Raw genomic sequence first — 22,430 nt, 5'->3', positions numbered from 1 at the left:
GGATAAAAGAGTCAAACAAGTAACATGTAATGTAATGTATGATGTAGCTGATCTGTCAATACCCCAAAACATATTCTTAGAATAAATAGCTGTAATATATATAATAATACATATGACATAGTATGGGTTCATGTAGGGAAAAGGTCAAGTTGGGTCTTCAAATTCCGGAATCTTAGCCAGGAAACCAGTGCTATATGAAACCAAAAGTCAGCTTTGACTACGTTTAAGTTAAGTACGTTACTGTTGTGTAGGTCACAAACTCAAGCCCAAATCGCAATAATTTATTTTACTTAACTAAATAGTTTTGTTGCCTAAACCTAACCAATAGTTTTCGCTGTGACCACAACGTTTATTTTGGAAAGACAAGAACCTCCAGGTCTGAAAACGGAAGCCAATGCCAAAGTGATTAAAACTTGAATTGTCTTAACTGGCCATCGGGGAGAATCCTCTGGGTGCAAAACTAAGTCTGATTTAATAAAAGTCTATAAGAAATTGACACAACTTTTCATATGATTTGTTACCTAAGTTAATGTTGTAAACATGACTATTTGGTCTCAATTGTAAGTGTTGAGGTTTTTTTAGGATTTTGATTTCGTAAATTATGATCCCATTAACAGTAAAATAGACGGTAAATATTTTGTGCATGGCTACCTCAGAATTGCTACCAATGTCCTGGTTTTTGTCTAGAGACATAGCATTTTCATAGAAATCCGATTCATGAAAGTTAATTGTAACCTTAGTTACAGTTATGGTAGGGCGTCATAATTAACAGTGTAGGAGCACCAACCTTGATGCCATATTTAACAAAATGTGAGAAATGTTTGGGTGGAAAAACACTGAAACTCTTCCTTAGGTAGTAAACTGAGTATCTTTTGCATACTGCACTTTATCTTCAGTTCTCAGATATAAACGGGAGATATTGCTGGGAGTAAACGCATCTCTCTGACTAGATCTGTCCTGTGCAAGGACAGGAGAAACCTCACATGCAATTCCTCCTGGGAGTGGACTGACAGTGCAGCAAGCACATTAAAGATGACTATAAATAGATTTCAACAATGACTCCAACTGATATAAGGTCCTGTGGTGGAACTTGCTAAAAAAATGGCATGGCTATATGAAAAGAAACTGAAAGATGATCTGATGTTATTGCTTAGAATTGCATGTTACCTACAATGGCAGATAAAACGAAGTTTAAAGTCCCATTATTATTAATTGCAATATGCTGAGCTGATTGATGAAATAAAATGTATTTTGCATTACAATCCATTTTGCTTTATTCATTATAGCCAGATTTAGTTCAATTTAAATGTCTGTCAATTGAACATTTTTAATGATTACTATTTAATTGTTTTAATTTCAGATATGCTGCTGTGCATATATATATGATTGCTATATAATTACAATTCTTTAAAATTAAAATAATTTCAGTTTCTCATATTGTCAAAACAGACGCAATAATATAAGAGGCAGAAATATAATCCCAGCAGGAGCACAATATAATTTATATTGTAGTTAATTTGCTTAAATATGAATAACTAATGTATAATTGCATGTTTTGTTTGTCTGTCAGCCTGTTAGCAAATCAAAATGTTCTTATCTGGAGCTTGTACAGAGTCATTGATTCACTCTCTCAACAACAACAGAGTTGGGCTCAAAGGCAAACTGTGGGACTTCATTAGCTCGCTCCGGAGGCCTATCACTCACAAGACTTAGGGTTTATCTGACAGCTTGATCACAGTTTACATGAGTTTTTTCCTCTCTCTCTTATTTTTCATTTTCCTTTCCCTTTCCCATCATTACATCCAAAGGGCAGGTTTTTTTCTTCCCCCCAAATTGTCACTGTGAGGTGTACTTATGAAATCACAGGCCCATGGTACGATTACCGCCAGACTAGTCACCTGGAGGTGAGAGACCACAGCAGCTTGTCAGTCAGCCCTGGGAGAAGAGCGGAGAAGGGAAGAATGCCAAGGAAAAAGGAATAAGTGCTATCGGGGGAGGGGTACACCATGACATTTACGTGGGTGTTTTACATGAACCGACAGATCTGTCTTGATGCATTTGAGATCCTTGACCCCACACCCCCCACCCCACACATAAACATACTGACAGTACGTCTGTGATTTACCTCAATTCAGGTGAGATTCATATCCATGCGTCATGATTTTATGTTATGTGGATATCTTTCAGAAGTCTTACGACTGTGCAGACATCCCAAGGGCGATAGATGTTTGAAGGGGACAAAATGCAATGCAACAGTAGGCAAACGCATCCTTGCAAAGAGAATTAGATGTTTTACTGTCAGAACATCTAAGGGTTTGGTTAGATGCAAGGATTTCTCGTAGAATGTAAGTAATCTCATCAGAATAGCAGAGGATGCAACAAGAGCTTTTCAAGGGTGTGCACATTACATTTCACACAACACAAAATGTCAGTTGGTGAACAAAAGGTGGTACCACTGTCCAATGTGGTTTTCTCTGAGGAGAAAGCAGTCGGCAATGATTGATGCCAGCCCCTACCAGCTATTCATAATTGATTTTCCAAATTTGATTCAGTTCACAGGTGTGACACATGTGTGCTTTTGATGTGGGCTTCTTAAACATGCTACAACACGTGTTTTTGTTTTGTTAAACCACCTGCTCCCTGATTCAAAGGATATCAAACCTAAATAGGCTAAAATGATGTTCTTACATCTTAATGCAGGTTGCTATCCAAATGTTTGATTTCCTATTCAGTTGTTATGTTCTCTGGAATAATATTTAATGAATACGTTCTAAAATAGGAAAATGTTGGAACAGGATATTTATGGCAAAGATGTCACAGATAAAATGAATGTATTTCCATGTTTTATCATGCATTATCAAGTCTCTGAGATTTCCGAGATTTACTTTGTAAGATAATGCTCACTCTCACTAATGCTTATCTTCTATGAATTCAACAATACACACAACAACATGTAACCGTAACAATGGAAAATAAATAGCATAACATTATGTAAAATATTTTTTTTTAAAAACCGGGACATTTATAAAATAAGTGACTTGAGACAAGACTTAATTGAAAGGCTTACATGTCTCAGAAGGTGATAATATTAGGCCTAATAATGACCTTTAGATATCTGGGAAATACAAATTATTTTTATTAATTAATTATTATTATTATTATTAATTATGATTAAATCCAACTCTGGCGAAAAATATTTTTACATTACAACACAATTAACAATTAATTTATCCTATTTATCTGTGATGGTGCTTACATTTTCATGCTCAAGAGCCTGTTCTCTATCTGTCGCAACATTTCGGTGTCAGTGGCCACCTGCTCGTGAAACAGATATAAAGGCACACATCCACATCTTAACCGGCAACTTGATCAACAACACCTGCCATCCGCCCTCACAAGAAGCAACTCTTCATGACGAACTGCATCAATACACAGCAAACACCACTGACTTCTTATAATGGAAGCACTTGCGTTGCTGTAAGAGTCCTGCCCTGCTCAATGCATCTTTTTAGAGAGAGAAATCAGTCCCATGGGGGCCCACAAGGGACACAAATGTCAAACTACGCACTTAGAGTGAGTAATGGAGGACCGGTTCCATAAATGCCTCCACTGACCTTTGGGTATTCATACACAACATGCATAGCAAAGTAGGGGAACAACATGCCAGAATTAATTGCTCCGAGGCAGACATTATTTTGTTGTGTGGGTCAGTGAAAACAGGAGAAAATATGAAATAAGTACCAGATGATAAATACCAAACTAGGAGTAGTGGGTGTGTTCAGGTTGGGAGGGAGCTAAAGCTGCCGGTCGAGGGTAGATGTTAGAAATGGGGGAAAAAAGAAGTGAGAACATTCTAATTTGTGGTAAGGCTGTCAGTGGGTGACACCTCCAGGCTTGGTTGCTGGCTTGCTCTCATTGTGACAAGGTCACGTTCTGTTGCCTGGAAGTCCTGAAGATATATTCCCCCCCCGCCCCATTTTTTTTCTCAGGCTGTGCCGGACAGATGAAGCAGCTTATATAAATCCTGTGTAGGGTCCTTTGTTTCTGCTCAAATACAGCTTTCTTTGAGCTGTCACGGGGGAACAGATTGATTGTGCATTATCTTTGATTCTCTGTCTCTCTTGTCATTTTGAAGTCAGAGATCAGAACCGCTATGGTACACAACAATGACAGTGATCTGCTTCAACCTATCGAAAGCTTCAATAGCCATCCCTGAAGAGGCCTGGTGCCACACGCACACTCTGTCATCCAGTTGACCCAGTTCTCCTACGCTCCGGTGGCAAACACAGGGATGGCATTATTCATTCTGATACCAAAATCCTTTGTTGATCGATGGAGCCATCAACGGTCAAGATCACTGGTGCGACCTCTGCTCCCGCTGTCTATAATGTTGCCGGTTTGTTCTGTGCTAATTGGCACTTTTCAGTTAATAAATCACCCAAAGAAAAAAGATATCTCCAAGTAGCCCTATTCTCTGAGGTTTACTGTAGCTAGCTGCATTCAGAATGACCTGAACCTTCTCATTAGAGAGGACATACGGTAGTCTCCTTCAGTTATCTGTGCTTAACTGCTCGAATGTAGTGATTGGTAAAGGAAACTTAAGGGTTCTGGGCCACTCAAGCAGCAGCAGGATATATTTCATTGTCAGATTCCATGCCACTTCCTGTTGTCACCCGATTCAGTGATCACAAAAAGAAAATGGATGCGATTACCTGATGCATAGCAATGAAAACAAATCACTGCCCAAGAGGAGGGAGAAAATAAAGGGGCTAAGTCATTGTTGTGCCGGTGCGACGCACCAACATAACTCATTAAATCAACAGCATTGACATGCTCTCAGACCGTGTATGTAAATGAAGAGTGCCTCTGAAATGAACGGCTAGTGAAAGCCTTTAGAGCCAATAAGCCGATGCATGAGTGACCCCATTTTTTACTATGACACTGGAGCATCATTTCAAACTAAATGGAAAATAACATCAATGCCATAAGAAAAAGCCTGACACCATCATAAAACTATAATAACTTACTTTAATAAAAATTAAATTCCATGGAGGACCTCGGCTAGGCAAATGATCATTTTATTCGAGCTGCAGTTTGTCTTTTAATTACCATTTCCCTAGAATGACTTGAGACAATTTGCCTGGAGGGGACCTCTGAGTGTTGGAGTGGGATAAGCATTATTTCATTAGTTGAGATAATATGTCTTTAGTCATTGAAATGTATGGAGGCCACGTCTCAACACAGCAGGAAGGAATTAGAGTGGGCGGCAGCTCTCGCGTGGTCGGGTGGTGGTTGTGACACGTTCCTTTTCATAGTAAATAATAAGCTCATTAAATTGTCTGCATTTTTTTAAAAGCTATTATCTGCCCCATTTCACTTTAATTAGCCAACTGTCTCCGAGACCTGCACGCGCAGCTCGCACAAGATTTACTTTTGTGTCAGACGACAACAGAAAGTTGAGTGAGATAATCCAACATGATGGCAATGCCTGTGGTTTGACAGGTGGAATAAACCAGGGGGATTATTCATCCTGGAGAAAATGTTTAGAGGCCGGGAGATAAGATTGTTTGTGCCTGTGATAAACATGTTTCCAGTAAGATTTGATGCTAATGTCTTTGTCATTACGACATAATTAGAGATTGAACTGAGGAAAAGTGACGCCGTGATTGCATTCAACTTTGATTTCCCCTGAGAAAAATAAAAGGGAATTTAAATAAGTAAAGGATTTGTGGAGAAAGCAAGGATTTGTCACAGAGAAATATCACGCAGCTCGTGCTAATACCTCAATCAAATGATACAATAGCAAACAAAGAGTCATGTTAAACATCCTGTTCAGTAATGTCTGAGAGGCCTGAGAGAGAGAGAAAAGAAAAAGACCACTGGGCTATTACTTTTATGAATGTCTCAGCCTTTCAGCTATGAGCTGAATGTAATTAAGTTGGGCTTAATACTTTTCATGTGGTAATTTGCCCAGTTGGAGAAAAAGTAGCCACTACTGATTGGTCGTTCTGCTTCTCACCAGGGATCAGGAACAGTCCTCCTAATGAGAGCCCCGCAGGGCAATGAAGTTTCAATCGTAAATTATTAAATTCATATTAACAATTGGAGGAGCTGATGCCAAGAATGTGCAGGTATAGTTCAGTATAGAACAGGCCGGTGAGCCCAAATGCATAGAATACTGCAGTATAAGTAAAAGCATTTTATATTGGGTTATCAGTCGATGAAAACGCATTACTAAAACAATGTGTGTTGTATAAAGATTTTTCAAGGAACAAGAAAGGAACAAACTTTGTTTGTCAAAATTGGTAAAATAAGTCCAAACCTATTTGTTTCTATCATAAAGACAATGTTATTTCCTCTCCTCCTCAAATGTTTTTGTTTTGAAGAACAAGGAGAAAAGGTGATAACAGCTGACAAAATGCATTCAGACAACTATCAGTTAAAAATAAATACAGTTAGAAAAGTTAGACGAAAAATGCTGTCAATACTGGTAAAGTAAACTATTCCTGTTATGCTTTAGAACGGTCCATATCCGACTTGATCATTTAAAAAGATTTTGACCAGTAATTGCCACAACGGTATATTTTTTTATATAGCACAGTAAAGCACAGCACTTGAAAGGTATCGATAATAGAAAGGAGAAATGTAGGCCTAGTTTTACAATGAAAACAAAGAAGAGCTTACTGGGGACAAAATAAAAAGCAATGATTAACAATAAAAGGAAACTTGTTTATTTCTTTGTTCTGTTGATAGTGAAATTACCTTAAATGCATGGCACAACTATACTCTGTGAGCAGTCTGTTGCTACAGCAGCACTGTTACTATGATGCCGAAATCTTCATCCAAAAGGGGACATGAGATGACTGCTGACATGTCCTCAATAAGAACGGAAGGATTTTGACTGTGTGTTTTTAATATTGCTCCTGCTGCACATCCCTTATAGTGTACACTAATTACACATTCTAACTACACTGTATAGTCTTGGTGGAAAGTAAACATCTGTTATTTGAAACATAAAGGCACTGGAATTCGACATATAGAGATGACCTTCTATTGAATATAATGTCCTTTTGTTGATATAGTACATGTATGATTATTTCAAGAGATTAGAGAGTTGCATCCTTTCCACTGAAAAAAATGGGTCGAACATTGTTAGTTAGCTATTTAACTGGAAACTAAGATAAGATAAAAGATAAGAGTTCTTTATTGATCATAAATAGGGAAATGTTTGCATTGCAGCATCATGAAAAACAAAACAAAACAAGGCATGAGAAGAAATGAAAGAGTAGAAATAAACAATTCTACAATTTAAACATCTTAAATTGGAATTAAAACAGTATTAAAAAGTAGAAAATATACAGTAGACTGTGAAGATAAAAGAAGTATAAACTGACAATACAACTTTGCTACAAATAGCAACATCATGGTATTGCTAGAAAATAAAGTTGTTGGATCATCCAAGAATTATTTTTCCATGGTTATACCAAATTATGTACAAATCCATATAGTATGGCTTGTTCAAAATATTGACCTGTTGGTAACACTAGAGGAGATTGATTTGATATTGATATTGAGAGTCAAGTGATCACCAAAGTTATCAACTTACCGACCAAGCATCAACATTGCCTTCGTTAGAACCATTACACTAACGTCTCATTATTTGAAATGTATTAGTTTACACAAATTCTAGCTGAATCCCCAAAAATAAATGAAAGCAGATTCAAATGAACAATCTTATTCACACAACTTTATGCATAGCTTTCCAGCTGCTGTAGTCCATATAATGAAGACATTCAATAGTGTAGAGCCAACAGGAGGAAATTATTAAAATGGTTACCTTGGAGGAGAGACAATGGAATTAACTAAAAGTCTTTAATTACACTTGGTGGACATTAATCATGCGGAGAGATGAGGTTAATTTCCCGCTCATCATGTAGGGGGTACTTAAGAGGACACCTGACTGGGCCCAGATGCATGCTGTGCAGCACATTTAGACAGTGCTGTCCCCTCCCCAATGCCCCAGAGAAAGGTAGAAACGATGTCCCAGAATGCACCTGTCTCTATGGAAATGCAGTCCAATGGGGTTGTTTTTCTGCTCAATGCACCTATAGAATTAGTTTTGAACCAGAATCAAATGTCATCAATATTTTTACATTGGTCTGATATATAACAACTCAGTGACAGTCAATTGCACGGATTTATCCTGAATTATATAACACATAGGTGTGAGCAAGCTCTCTGATTGGTCAATAGGCATGTTTGATTCCACGATCAAACAACGGTCAAATAGAACGTGCCTTTTCACAACAAGTCAGTATCCCTCCGCGTCTGAGAAAAACGGTATACCGTTGGGCCTGAAAGCAAACTTCCTGCAGTTTGCTTTTCGAACTGGAACAAGAAAGCAGCGGAGAAGTAGTGGTTTCCATAGCGACACACAGCCGTTACACTGTTACATTGTCTCTCGTTGGAAAATCGTTAGCTACAAAATGTCAGATTTTATAGTTAATTTTGATTTGTTGGGGGGCCTCAGTATTGATGAATGGTTGGACATGGACACAGACCACAAAACCAACGAAAGATTTGCGGCTGTTTCAACTGACGAGCTGAGTGCATTGGAAAAAAGTCGCAACGAAAAGAGTACATTGGCGTCAACTACCTGGGCTGTCAAATGTCTCAAAGCGTTCTTAAAAACCCAGGAGAAAATGGTAGATTTCGGAACAGTGTCCAAACCGGAGCTAAACAGCTTACTTCGCCAGTTTTATGGAAGTGTTAGAAACACTAAGGGCCAGCAGTACGCTATTAGTACCTATGTCGGTTTGAGAGCTGGGATCAACTGCTTCGTTAATGACCCTCCGTACAGCCGGGCATGGTGTTTGATGAAAGACAATGAGTTTACCACCTCAAATAACGTGTTCTCCGGACTCATCAAGTCACTCAGAAGGGCTGGGCAGGACAAAACTGAACACCATCCCGCTATCACCAACGAGGACCTCGAAATCCTGAGGAAGTCCCGGGCCATGGACCCAAACACACCACGGGGCCTCCTCAACAAGGTAATAATAATAATAATAATAATAATAATAATAATAATAATAGCATAATAATAGCTGCTTTATTGATCCGCAAGGTATTGTTTTTACAGTAGACATTTCCTACATTACATTACAGGTGTGGTTCGATACCCAACTGCATTTCGGAAGAAGGGGAAAGGAGGGCCTGAGGAAACTCACTCCACAATATTTCGTTGTTAAACGAGATTCTGCAGGTGAGTTGATCAAACTCACGCCATGAAACGGCCACTGGAGGAAAGCTCCAGTGGTTATCTTCCGATAACCTACCCGTGAACACCACAGCACCACCTGCACAAAAGTCTGGCATGGAGTTCATGGAGAACTGTTTCAAAAATTGCACTTTTAATGGCAGCATGAACATCCACCTTCATTCTGAAGCCAAAATGTTAAATATGTAAATAAATCAATAAATAGCCTAATTCAAGAATTATTGTCAATAAATTGTTTTCAATAAATTGGTTAATAATATATTATTTACTATAATTATATCAATAACTGTAAGCAGGGAAGCAGGAGTGTTCGATTGATCGGCTAGCGTTACCAAGGGAACTACTTTATAGGAACTACTTTCTGACGGAGATTAACTCAAGCAGAAAGTGTAGGTTTGGGAGCAAATTAGCCCACATTATGAAATTATTTTACGATATTGTTGATTACAATGATAGTTTGTGTTATAGAATCGCAATCATACACGAGAGGTACAGGCATACGGACCTCGGCACAAGCGCCTCAGTCCTGCCGCAGTACTGTCGTACCAATAATGACGTTCAAGAACGGCCTCAAGTTCAAGAAATGTGCTTAATTCCAAAATTGATATGCTGGTAAGTTTTTTTATTTTATTGCATCTTTTCAATCCTGCATATTGACACATTGTATTGACTTTCCTCCCATCTTGGCTCAGTATTTTCTGTTTGAAAATGTATTCGGAGCATATTTATGTTCTGCTTCTGACTGCAAACTGACAATGAGGAACTAGAAAGCTCTCTTTTTAAAAATATATATTTTCTAGGGAGCATTTACAGTCAAAGTAATCCTGTCTTTGCTGAATCAATATAATTTGGTTTTAAAGGCTCCATGTTGTTTTCCTTAATCTCTAAGCAGTAAGTAATGTATCTGAAGTGTATCTCAGGACCAGGTTAGTAGATGCAGCAAGTTTATTTTTAAACAAAACATCTGATGATATTTTGCAATGTGTTTTAATATTGCATTGAATTTAAAGATAATGTGCAACCTTATTAAAAGGTTTTCATATTAAAGAGAAAAAACATGCTCCAATATATCATTATATCTCTAGTCAATATCAAACAAAAAAAGCAATACTGTATATATTAAAGACAAGATAACTAACCAAATAATTCAAGTCGTACCGCGCTGTTTTTTGTCATTTTTGCTCAGCGTTCTTCATTGTACATTAACACTGCATGTATAGATAGATATAGAGAAACAACACAAATCAAACATATTTCATTAGACTATGAAATAAGTAAATTCAGAACATGTTTTTTTTTCTTTTAATCAGTTTTGCTCTAGAGGACAAATGAACTGTGAGACCTGTTAACACACAATAGCCAGCATGTGTAGTTCTGGGGACGGGGGTGGGGGGGGAGGGGGGGCCCGGTGGACCCGTTCAAATCCAGTTTTGGACAGTCTGCCGTGGTTCCATCCCATTTCAAGTGCTGTTTGACGCTCTGCACACTCTCCAATCACAGAGCTTGAGGACTATCACAGGGTTTGTCCATGGGGTTTGTCAAGCGAAGCGGAGAGAATACTTACTTCCGGGTGTAATATTCTGTAAAGCAAATGAGCTGCTCCGACCCTCGGTCCTGACGGACTCCAACTTGTGTTTATTAATCAAACAAATAAATAAACACAAGGACAATTATGTGTTATTGTTGAGTAAATGGAGAATTGCACAGGGGAAAATAACGTATCTATTGTGGTGATTGACATTATTCACCCACGGATCTATGGGTTAGGGTATTGTTCTGCACGGACATGTTAGTGAGCCGGACTTCCTGTCTCCGCCGGTCTTCGCTTCCCGGCATGAAGCTGTTTACATGTGTTTTGAGATGCTAAATAAAAGTCTAGCTTGTACCTTTGATACCCCGCTTCCGACTCCCATCTCTCGGCACCACACTATGCCACAATTTTAGATGCGGATTTTGTTAAACTAATACGTTTGCGCTGTGGACCAACACTATACTTTGACGGGGAAGGGGGTAGCAATAAAGATAACACCATTAAACAGTTACACAACATAACAGAAATAATATCGATAGCAGCGTCCCTAGCAACCACCTTGGTAACAATGAAAACGTTGTATAGACACCATTTCTTGAAGTAATCTTCGTAATAACTCGCAAACTAAAGATCATGTACATCCACTGCACACATAATCTGAAATAACAACTCATATTTCTCGCATCAAATGACATCAAAAGGCATTTTAATCGCCAAACTAACCTTAAAATAGGCATTTTCCACCGAGAATAAAAAGAATGTCGGCCATGTTTTTTTGTTCTGCAGGGAGAAATGTGAAGATCACGTGACATAGACGCCAGCCATTGGAATGAATGGTGAAAAAAAACGTAGGCATCTTACAATTTCAGAGGCGTTTTTGTAGAAATACTACGTCCTACGTTGTGGACCAACGTAGTTATTACACGTTTTTGTATGAGACTGGGTTGATAACACCCATAAAGGAAAGGTTTTTAATTATGAGACCAACAGGATGCATTTAATTTAATTGACTATTCCCTAATTGTTGTGAAAAACTGTTATATAACGTTCCCCCATTCAGAAAAAATTGCCTCCCTAATTAGAAGTGACACTCAGGCATATGCTGGGGGTTTCTCTATGATCTAAGCATCTAATTCCGTTACCTGGCATGGCGTTCAGATAACTAATCTTCATTGGCGAGAGCGAACACCACAGATGACTCTTTTTTAAATTCATTTTTACAGCAAATGATACATTACATGAGCAAATATGCAGATTATTGAAGTTGCTGTCCCTCAAAATGCAATTTCTCACTTATCATTTACACAGTGGGAAGGATATCTCTGTTAATGCATCACAAGGTATAACTGCTTAACTGGTTAAGTTCAGCAGTGTGAGTGATGGTAGCGGAAATCCAAGACAGAAAGAACACAGCAGATGTGCTTGAAGCACAGGAACCCATTTTAGATTGGATTCTTCTTGTTCTTCTCCAGCCAGTCACATTTACTTTGTGCCTTTGTCACTTAAGTCTAATTGAAGCTCAAAAGCAGGCGGGAAGAGATTGAATTGCAGATTGAATTGCATCCCAAGGTCATTTGAGCATCAGAGAGATATACAACAGCAATAGAATGGCTGCCTATGGCACTGTAGGCTCTAACTCTGCTCTCAAAAGCAATTACAAAATCCACTAATGCAATTTCAATTATTTTTCTGTGTATTTGGCTGTTTTATTGTCCATGTGTTATTCAAATGTTATGATGATTTGTCAAAGCTTTGTTACAGTGCATGGTGAATCATGATATGACATTCTATAATTGATGACAGAAATATGTTTTTGGTCCTCAAAGACCTTCACAAAAACTCTATTGGTTATCACATAAAAAAAACAATGGTAGTTTTAAATCCACTATAACGGCCCGTCCACACGGCTGTGTGCGTTGAAGCTTCACCGATTCTGCCCATTCACTTCGCTTGAAAAGTAGAGCAATGTTCTACTTTTGAAGCTTCGATGGAAGCGTCAGCCAATCGACTCATATGCCAGTACAAGCTCTAGCCAATCAAACCGCGTGCTTGTCTGTCCGGAGCGGGAGATTCATGTGATTGGTTGTTGGTCGAGCTTCAGACCGCCGGTGAGCTTCAACGCACGCCGCCGTGTGGACGTACCGTATACGTACCGTATAAATGCTGCAAATATTAAGGTACATTTTTAATCCAACATTAATTCCCAAAGAGGGGGCATTTTTAATTACTCATAGGCATAAACAAAATAAAGGTTCACACAAAATCATTATTATCATGTTTGTTTTGATATGCCTTTTGCTTAGTGGAACCAAATCTATGGCATGGCATGGGGTCTTAAAGGGGCCCTAATCTGTTAATGTTAAGCTTTCATTATTATATGTTATGCCTCTACTGTTCAAAAGGTGGATAAGTATCTGGATATCAATTATAACCCAATTTGTGTTATGTGAGACTGAAGGGGATGTTGCATTGTTTCTGTTGCTTTTGTTGCAGTTGTATATATATATATATATATATATATATATATCTTACAATGTAATTTAGGTGAACTTCCTTTTTCATTTGTATGCTTTATGTTGAAGGTGAGTTAACGCGGCTGACAGGAAGTGGTTGTAGCTTTTAGAAACAACGTGACGGAGAAAGTAATATCTTCTATGTAATGGCGGAGAAAGAGAAGAATGGACTGTATGTTTAAATGTAAGCACCCCCCGAAGAGGCTCAAGCTCTTACGTTGGGTCTGGAGTTACAAATACATTCTAATTCATCAGTAAAGTAAAGTCTACGACCATGATTCGGAAGGAAATGCTACAGTAAGAGCTTCACCTTCACCAGCTACACCACGCTGCCTGTGGATTGAAGGAACGGCACGGCACACAGATCAGCGAGCTGCAGCATCTAGCGTGAACTAAGAAGGTAAAGAATATGACTAAGCTCAACATGGATGACATAATGGAACAGATAATTAAGCTACAAACGGAAATAAAGGAAAAGATAGGTTTATACATCAGGAAGATTGTGAAGGCATGTCAAGGCAGGAATTAAAGGAGGAAATTGAATATAATGAAAAACCAGCTGAGCTTCAACTCAAAATGGATGAAACTGATGGGTTAGCATTACCACGTTGTTCAGAACACCCCACTGTCCAGACAGGGACAATGTTTGCCTACCAACAGGAGGACATTTGTAAAAAGGAAAAAAGACTGCTTAGCCTGTATGAACAGTGGAAATACCAAGTCAGAAAAGCCAAATAAATATTAAAGACTGACCTATCAAAACGGGAATTAGCAATTGAAGATGGAATGATTGGTGTGATGAGAGCTTACAGCGAAATAAGAGACCGAACCACACCATCCACTGAACTAAGACGCAGGATTGACGCATGTGAGGCTGTAACGAAAGACATTATGAAAATGATCAACGACCGCTTAACGGAAATAGATGGCGATTTTGATGCGGAGCGTGAAAGGCACTCTCTTTGCCAGCTATCAGCCCATGACTACTGAAGGAGTAGGTAGCACTTTCTCCGCGCCGTTCCTATGAGCTTGCTTTAAAAGAAGGAACACTCAAAACAACCAGGACGAGGGTTAAACAAAAATCTGTTTTAATCATAAAAGGTAATAATGCAATACCATATAATACATTACCATACAAAGCCATATCATATGCGTAATGTCAGGAGTATGCCTACTCCTGGCCTTGTTCACGGGCTGCCACGACCTTCCGGTCCGGGCGGCGCGAGAAGAGAGGGAGAACAACAAGCTAAACAAGCTATCAATACCCACACAAAACAGGAAGGGGTGGAGTTTCATTTGGGAGATACCAAAACGCTGTCTCACAGGGAATCAGCGCGGGCAGCAGAGAACCAAACAGTTTTTCGTTTGAAGCAAAACACATTCTTATTATGTAGCTTATCACACAATAGTCCATATGTTTTCCCGCTATGAAAGCCACAGGTGTTGGGAAGGCCTGCAGGATGCGCATCATTATATCTGGGGAAATGTCCCTCGCAATTTGCAAAGCCTATCGATGGTTTAACCCAGAAAAACACTCAAAGGGGTAATCTTTTCTCTCAAAACAGAACTCACGATTAATTATACATCTCCCTTCTTCAAAAATAGCTTAAAAACACCCTTTTGATAAACAGGTAAAAGTGAAAAGGAAAAGACTATTGCGCTAATCTACTTTTAAGAAAAAGGGAACATTGTTTCAGGAATCTATAAAAAACCTCTCTATAAATAAGAGGAAAAATGTACTTTTTGTTCCTTCAACTATTAACACACAGGAATGTATAAACCCACACATATATTAGAGATGACATGATAAAATACACCTCCTATAGATGGGTGACATTAAAATGCACATATCAAAAATATGCTACTCACTTCTTTGGTACAATATCTCACATCAATTTCCACAATTCCCTCTTTTGCACTCTTAAAAAAGAGTGCAACTTACACAAGGCACTTGAAACATAACTATTGTCACTCCTCTCCACTGTGTTCATCTCTCAACATTATATTTAGAGCCCTTTAAACATTTGGAAACAGCCCTTCATAGCAATTTCTTATGGTAGAAGGAGAGGGAGACCAAAACATGTCAAAAAACTGCGTCCTTGTCTGCTGAGTCTCCATACTCGTCCTTTCCCTCCGAGACACAGGCCAACAGTGTCATTTGATACGGAGAGGGAGAAGCAGCAAAAAAATTGTTTAATAAAAGTTCCTCAAAAAATGGAATATTAAAAGTTCCACACCGGCTATATCCACCAAAAATCGGATACAAGAACAAACTCCACACCAGCTATATCCACCTGTTTCAGCGGAGAGCGGAGTCCCCTGTGCCGTCTTGGCTTGCCGTGTCTTTGTCCCCTCTGATCCGCTGACGGCGGCTTCTGGGCTGCCTGCTAGAGAGATGTCTTCCTTCTCCTCCGGCTCGCTGATGGCGGCTTCCGAGTCGATGCTGAATAGATGTCCTCCCGATCTTCCTTCTCCGGTCCGATGATGATGCCTCCTGGGACGACTGCTGGATGGATGTCCTCTAGGTCCTCCTTCCCTGGTCCGATGATGATGCCTCCTGGGACGACTGCTGGATGGATGTCCTCGAGGTCCTTCTCCTCCAGTCCGCTGATGACAGCATCCGAGTCGACCTCCATGACGAGAGCCAGATCCGTCCTGATGTCGTCTAGGGTCCTCGCAGGTGTTTTCCCGACCGCACACTGGCTCCAGTTGTACCAGTTGTCCCCCTTTCCTTGTAGGCGGATGGCATGAGATGTCCTCTGGGTCACTCGGTAGGGGCCGGAAAACCTGGGGTTGAGCCACTTTGTCCTGATGACAGTCCGCCTCCTGCGTCTCGGGTCCCCCTTTTGGCGTCAACAACCTGTGTGGAGAAATCTGATACAAATCCCTCAAGCCTACGCTAATTGTGCAGCTTCAGAATCTTAATACTTGGACTGTGCCAACTAAATAAGAACCCCAACATCTTTAGGTAAACTAAATAACATATTTCAATAGCTCTGAATTTCTGACAAGCATCTGTGTTTATTTTTAAATGAAATCCTTGAGATCCCATTAAAAATCTAAATATGATTTGAACTGCTAATGTTTCTGGTAAAGAAACACACTAATGTTATGGATTCAAAAACAACCAAAATCACGATACTAACAAAGTGAATGGTTTCCTGGTGATACTGCTTTTACCCGTCAGTGCTTAGATATTATCCCGCTGAAAAAATGAATACAGAATTCCAACAAACTGACATCAAATGTCTTTCTATTATAAATGTAGATGAAATGTATATCCCCATAATGACCTAAACAATAAAGTCTATGGCTCTTACTTCTTTACCAGACTAGTTACATGATGTTGTTTAAATTACATTGTGTCTCATTACATTACTATGTTTTAGCTTTAACTGTAAATATGTTCTTTCTACATTTCAAACCTCAGTTACTTTAATACCTGTTGAAACATTAGTTGAAACATTACTCACAGGTCAGCTTCTTCAGTATTCCATTCTGGACTTACATCTCTCTGGTAGCCCCTTGGCCACTGATTCTTTATCTGTGTTACCTGCTATAACTCAATCAATATTAGAGACATGTCAACATTCATCAAACGATATGGAGCAGGTCAATTCTAAAACTGTCAATCAATGGTCAGATTGAACAATCGAGTTGGGGCAACAGGTTCCTTTCAGTCCCTAAATGAAAACTGTACATTGTGAAGTTTACACTACGCGTACTCTATTTATGGCACTGCCTCTCATTCAAGCGCCAGTCACCATTCTGAAACCTCGGTCCTAACTGCAAAAAAGGGCTGATGCAGCCGTGGAGCTTGCTGCAAAGGAGGCTCAATATAAAGTAATGGAAAAATAAATAAAGCAAAAGGAAGAAATAAGAATGATGGAGGAGAAACTACACATGCAGAAGTCTAAATTAGAGACTCTACAAGCAGAAAGGGAAATGGATGATACATACCCCTTTCGGCCAGTAGCGTGGCGTGGGGAAAAAAATAGGGGAAGCCAATAATATGTCCTTTCTTTTGGGTCGGGGGTGTGGTGGTCAATGTAATAACGTACCCAGATGAGTGATTACAGCACCCGGTATCATTTTACACACATTTGTATCATACAGATGCAGGACTTACACATGCCTGCTCAACACACTCTCACTCCCTAAGCGTCCAATAGCGACGTTTGGTCAGTGTCCGTGGCGTCCAATTGTGACGCTCCTAGGCTCCTTCAGCGTCATAAAGGGACGCAAATAGCTTTCAACTGATTGCAATGTATTCCCATCTGCGTTGGGATTTGACGCTCATGGAAGCACGGCATTCGTTTATGCCGGCTGCCCTTAAAGGCAATGTGAGCATCCATTCCCATTGGATAACGGAGAATTTTACACCCGGAAGTAAGTACTCCTCTTACTGTCGATTGATTTTACAGTGATATCTGCACTACTCATCGACTAAAAAACACCAGATTATCCTTGTTAATTACACAACATTGATTGGTTTAAATTGTGTGCAATGCTTTTGTATTTTTCCCCTTCGATTCGGAGAAACAAATATGTTATTCTGAGTAAAGGATGGCAGAAGACACTACACTACCCAGAATCCCCAGCTATCGTTTGGCCTACACCATGTGCTCTGTTTGACAAACCCCGTTTTTTTCACCATTCATTCCGATGGCTGGCGTCTATGTCACGTGATCTTCAAATTTCTCCCTGCAGAAAAAGAAAACATGGCCGAACTTCGTTTTATTCTGGGTGTAAAATGCCTATTTTAAAGTTAGTTTGGCCATTAAAATGCGTTTTGATGTCATTTGATGCGAGAAATATGAGTTGTTATTTCAGATTATGTGTGCAGTGGATGCACATTATCTTTAGTTTGCTAGTTATTACGAAGATTACTTCAGGAAATCGCGACGTTTTCATTGTTACTAAGGTGGTTGCTAGGGACGCTGCTATCGATATTATTTCTGTTATGTTGTGTAACTGTTTAATGGTGTTATCTTTATTGCTACCCCCTTCCCCGTCAATGTATAGTGTTGGTCCACAGCCTAAACATATTAGTTTAACAAAATCCGCATCTAAAGATAGCCTACGTTATTTCCCCCCTATGCAATTCCAGTCTCACATCTCAGAGCACATCGTCATTAACAAATACCGGAAACAGACCAAAATAATAATAATACTTTATTCCGAGTGTGCTTGCTTTTCTCTTTGAAAGTCATCACATAACGGCATTGTAATACACGGTTCGGCTGCATTACATATTACATATCTGCCGTAGTTCTGTATTTATAGAGCCCTGATGAGAAGACAAACATGAGGAACTGAAAACGTGACGTGGATCATAAATATATCAGCCATTAAACAACATCTTACATTTCTTTTCACACAATACGTCTCCTTGCAGTATCAACACTAATTCGGCTCACTTTTATATTTGATCCAATTGTTAGATTGGCTGTATTTACACCATAAAGGTGCACAGCTGATATAAAGGGACACCTGGTGGTTAAAGCATGTTATTCAATTTCAATATTTTTATTATTAGATATTAATACGATCACTATAAAGTATATTCATTACTCGTTATTCTCTACTAATTGTTGAGTAAAGACTGTATGTAATGACTATTTTGCACATCCCTTTCAAGATTTCAAGATTTTCTAAGGTTTATTGACATATCATATAGGCCTACTACACAACTGTGGTGTAGTTCTGCATTGAATGAAAAACTTGGGTTGCAGGTTCCTCAATAGTGCATTACAAGACATCTATCAATATTCAACTATGTTGAAGCACTTATTTTAACTGATATTATAAATAATGTATTATACTCTTAAAATATGTATGTAGATATTTCATCTCCGGCCTTGTCAGGTATTGAACAATCAATAAATAAAGAACACAGAATTGTTGAATATAAAAAACAGAATTTGTGTGATTATACTAAATGATTTTCAAATAAACACAACTGCATATTTAACTGTTACACATGCTGATGTAACGCAAATGTTCCAACTTGGGATCAATAAAGTATATCTTATCTTAAGCTGATCGATGGCTACTGCCATATTTGCAAAATGTGCCTCTGAACCTTGACAAGTGCATGTTTCAGGCTTATCAATTAATGTAATGTAATGTTATCACAGGGGTCACACACATAAGACCAGCTGTTAAATAAAGCTCTTCTGACCTTAGCTGGCATGTGGGTATATATATATATATTAATACTGCCCATAATGGGCACAAGCAATTTTCACCCATTTATTAATTATATGTTTTAAATGTGAGTGTTTCCTGTCCCCTAAACCTCCAGGGATGTACACAGTTTAATACTGGCAACTTCTTATTATGGGAAATACGAAAACGTCTTTTAAAACTACAACTCCCAGTAGAGACGTGCCATAGAGAACATGTTGCGAAACAGAATAGCCAGCATGTGTAGTTCTGGGGACGGGGTGGGGGAGGGGGGACGCGGTGGACCCGTTCAAATCCAGTTTTGGACAGTCTGCCGTGGTTCCATCCCATTTCAAGTGCTGTTCGAGAATCGGCTTAATCCTCGGAGCACACTCTCCAATCACAGAGCTTGAGGACTATCACGGGGTTTGTCAAGAGCACATGGTGTAGGCCAAACGATAGCTGGGGATTCTGGGTAGTGTAGTGTCTTCTGCCATCCTTTACTCCTGGGAATGGACGCTCACATTACCTTTAAGGGCAGCCGACATAAACGAATGCCGTGCTTCCATGAGCGTCAAATCCCGACGCAGATGGGAATACATTGCAATCAGTTGAAAGCTATTTGCGGAGCCTAGGAGCGTCACAATTGGACGCCACGGACACTGACCAAACGTCGCTATTGGACGCTTAGGGAGTGAGAGTGTGTTGGCCTGCTATCTAACCGACAGGTCCGCACACACTCTCCAGCCGAAACTCTAAGCATTAATTTACAAACTAAATCAGGAGACCTTTAACGTTTTACATCTGATTCGGTCCTTTTTTCCTCACTGTACACTAGGGGTGTAACGGTACACGTACCCTTACCGAAATTATTCGGTACGTGCCCTTCGGTTCGGTACACATGTGTACCGAAGTGTACCGAACGAATATAACGTTAAACGTAAAAAATTGAGAACGTGAACAACTTCTTGGAAGTATTCTCAGGTGCTGCGTCGCAGCATTCAGAGTAATTTGCTCACATTGTGTTCAACGCGTCATAGAGCAAGCAAGTCATTTCATTGGACGAGCTGGTCAGAGGGATGCGTTCAAATGTAGTCAGTAATTTGAGGAGTGAGAAGTGCAAACCCAACTCCCACTAGCATTTAAGCCTCCACCACTCGCAAAAACATCAGACCGAGCCAAAGCTATTACAAACGGCAAATATCCTTATGTTGCCATGTTAGCAAAGCGCTACCTGGCTGTATCTGCTACTACCTCTGTCCCTAGCGAGAGGGTGTTCTCTACAGCAGGAGACATTGCTAGTGCCAGCAGATCTGCCCTTTCGGCAAGCAATGTGGACACGTTCATATTTATTTAAAAAAACATGAAAATACAATGACAAGCAAGTCCTATTGTCAAACTGGCTGCTTAGGTAGTACAGTTCAAATACAGATGATCGAAAAGCTGCACCTTAATGTTTATTTTATTATATTTTATATTTATTTGAGTGAATATTCACAGTTTAATAATAATTAAAAACCCAAAACTAATAGTTTATGTTTTGTGAGTAGGCCTACTAGTACAGTAAAGTTCAAATGCAGATTATTTCAGTTCATCGAAATGCTGCACCTTAATGTTTATTTTATTATATTTTGTATTTATTTGAGTGAATACATTATTCACAGTTTAATAATAATTTTTAAAAAAATATGTTATGTTTTGCGATAATTTTCTCTGCTCTACCGAAAACGTACCGAACCGAACCGTGACCTAAAAACCGAGGTATGTACCGAACCGAAATGTTTGTGAACCGTTACCCCCTAAACGCACCAGGAGCGTCTGCGCCACGTTACGTTGCGGCTGCGCCGCGCTGCGACCTCCTCCTGCGACCTGACACACCAGGCTCGTTTCAAAACGTTGCGGAAGCGGAGCGTCGTGTGTGCAGCCTCGCAGTTCTTCTTCTTCTTCTCTTTAATCGCGAATTGCTTCCACTTGGAGCATATATCGCCACCTACTGTTGAGTTATTAAATGTTCATATTAAATCCTTGTCCTCAAACCAGTGCTTTTGAGGAATTTGAAGATCAGCTTGTTTGCTTCATTTCTTGATTTACTTTACATATATTGACTTGTTCCAGTGCAGTTTTCAGAATGAGTCTTTGCCTTGTATATTCCGGGCAGCTAAAAAATACATGATGTATTGTCTCTGGTTGTTGGCAACCATCACACTTGCCATTTGGATGTTTTCCAATCAGATGCATTGATGAGTTTAATCCAGAGTGTCCCAATTTTATCCTGCTGTTAATGCTCTGTTCTCTTCTACTACTCCCCCAAGTGCTTCCTGTTCCTACTTCCCTTTGTATCTGGTGTACATGTCTTCCTTTGATGTTAGCCTCGCAGTTGTTGTTGATTTTGGAATATGTCCTTGACATTTGTACTTCTACAAGTTAGTAGGCTACGTAGTTAAATGGTTTATGTTTGTGTCTGTTTAAATCGTGTTTATTGTTGTTATTTCCTATTTTGTTGTGTTGTAGACTACAGACACAGTTAATAATAATTGTAATATTCCAGTTATAAACGACATGAATCAAAGATGTGTTGCTGTATTTTAGTGGTAAAAAAATATGCATTCATCATCATAATTATTCTATATATATATAATTGACAGTGCCTGTAAACCGGAGGAGAACGCTGGCATGTATTCTCCTACTTGAAAGACTACGGGGGGATGGGGGGAGGAGAAGGAGCCGGTTTTGGGTGCACCCCCTCAACCAGCAAAGGAGACAACAAGGTGATTTTCATCACCTCGTGGCTGAGCTGAGGCTGGACAGCCAACGACATCACCAATATTTTCGGATGAGTGCAGAGCATATGGATGAACTGCTGTCCCTCCTGGGCCCTGAACTGACCAGACCATCCACACATTTCAGAGCTGCCATAGAACCCAAGCAGAAACTGGCT

Source organism: Pseudochaenichthys georgianus, chromosome 4 (assembly GCF_902827115.2).
Source record: "Pseudochaenichthys georgianus chromosome 4, fPseGeo1.2, whole genome shotgun sequence".
Classification (NCBI taxonomy): Eukaryota; Metazoa; Chordata; class Actinopteri; order Perciformes; family Channichthyidae; genus Pseudochaenichthys; species Pseudochaenichthys georgianus.
Note: the sequence above shows the minus strand (reverse complement) of the source record.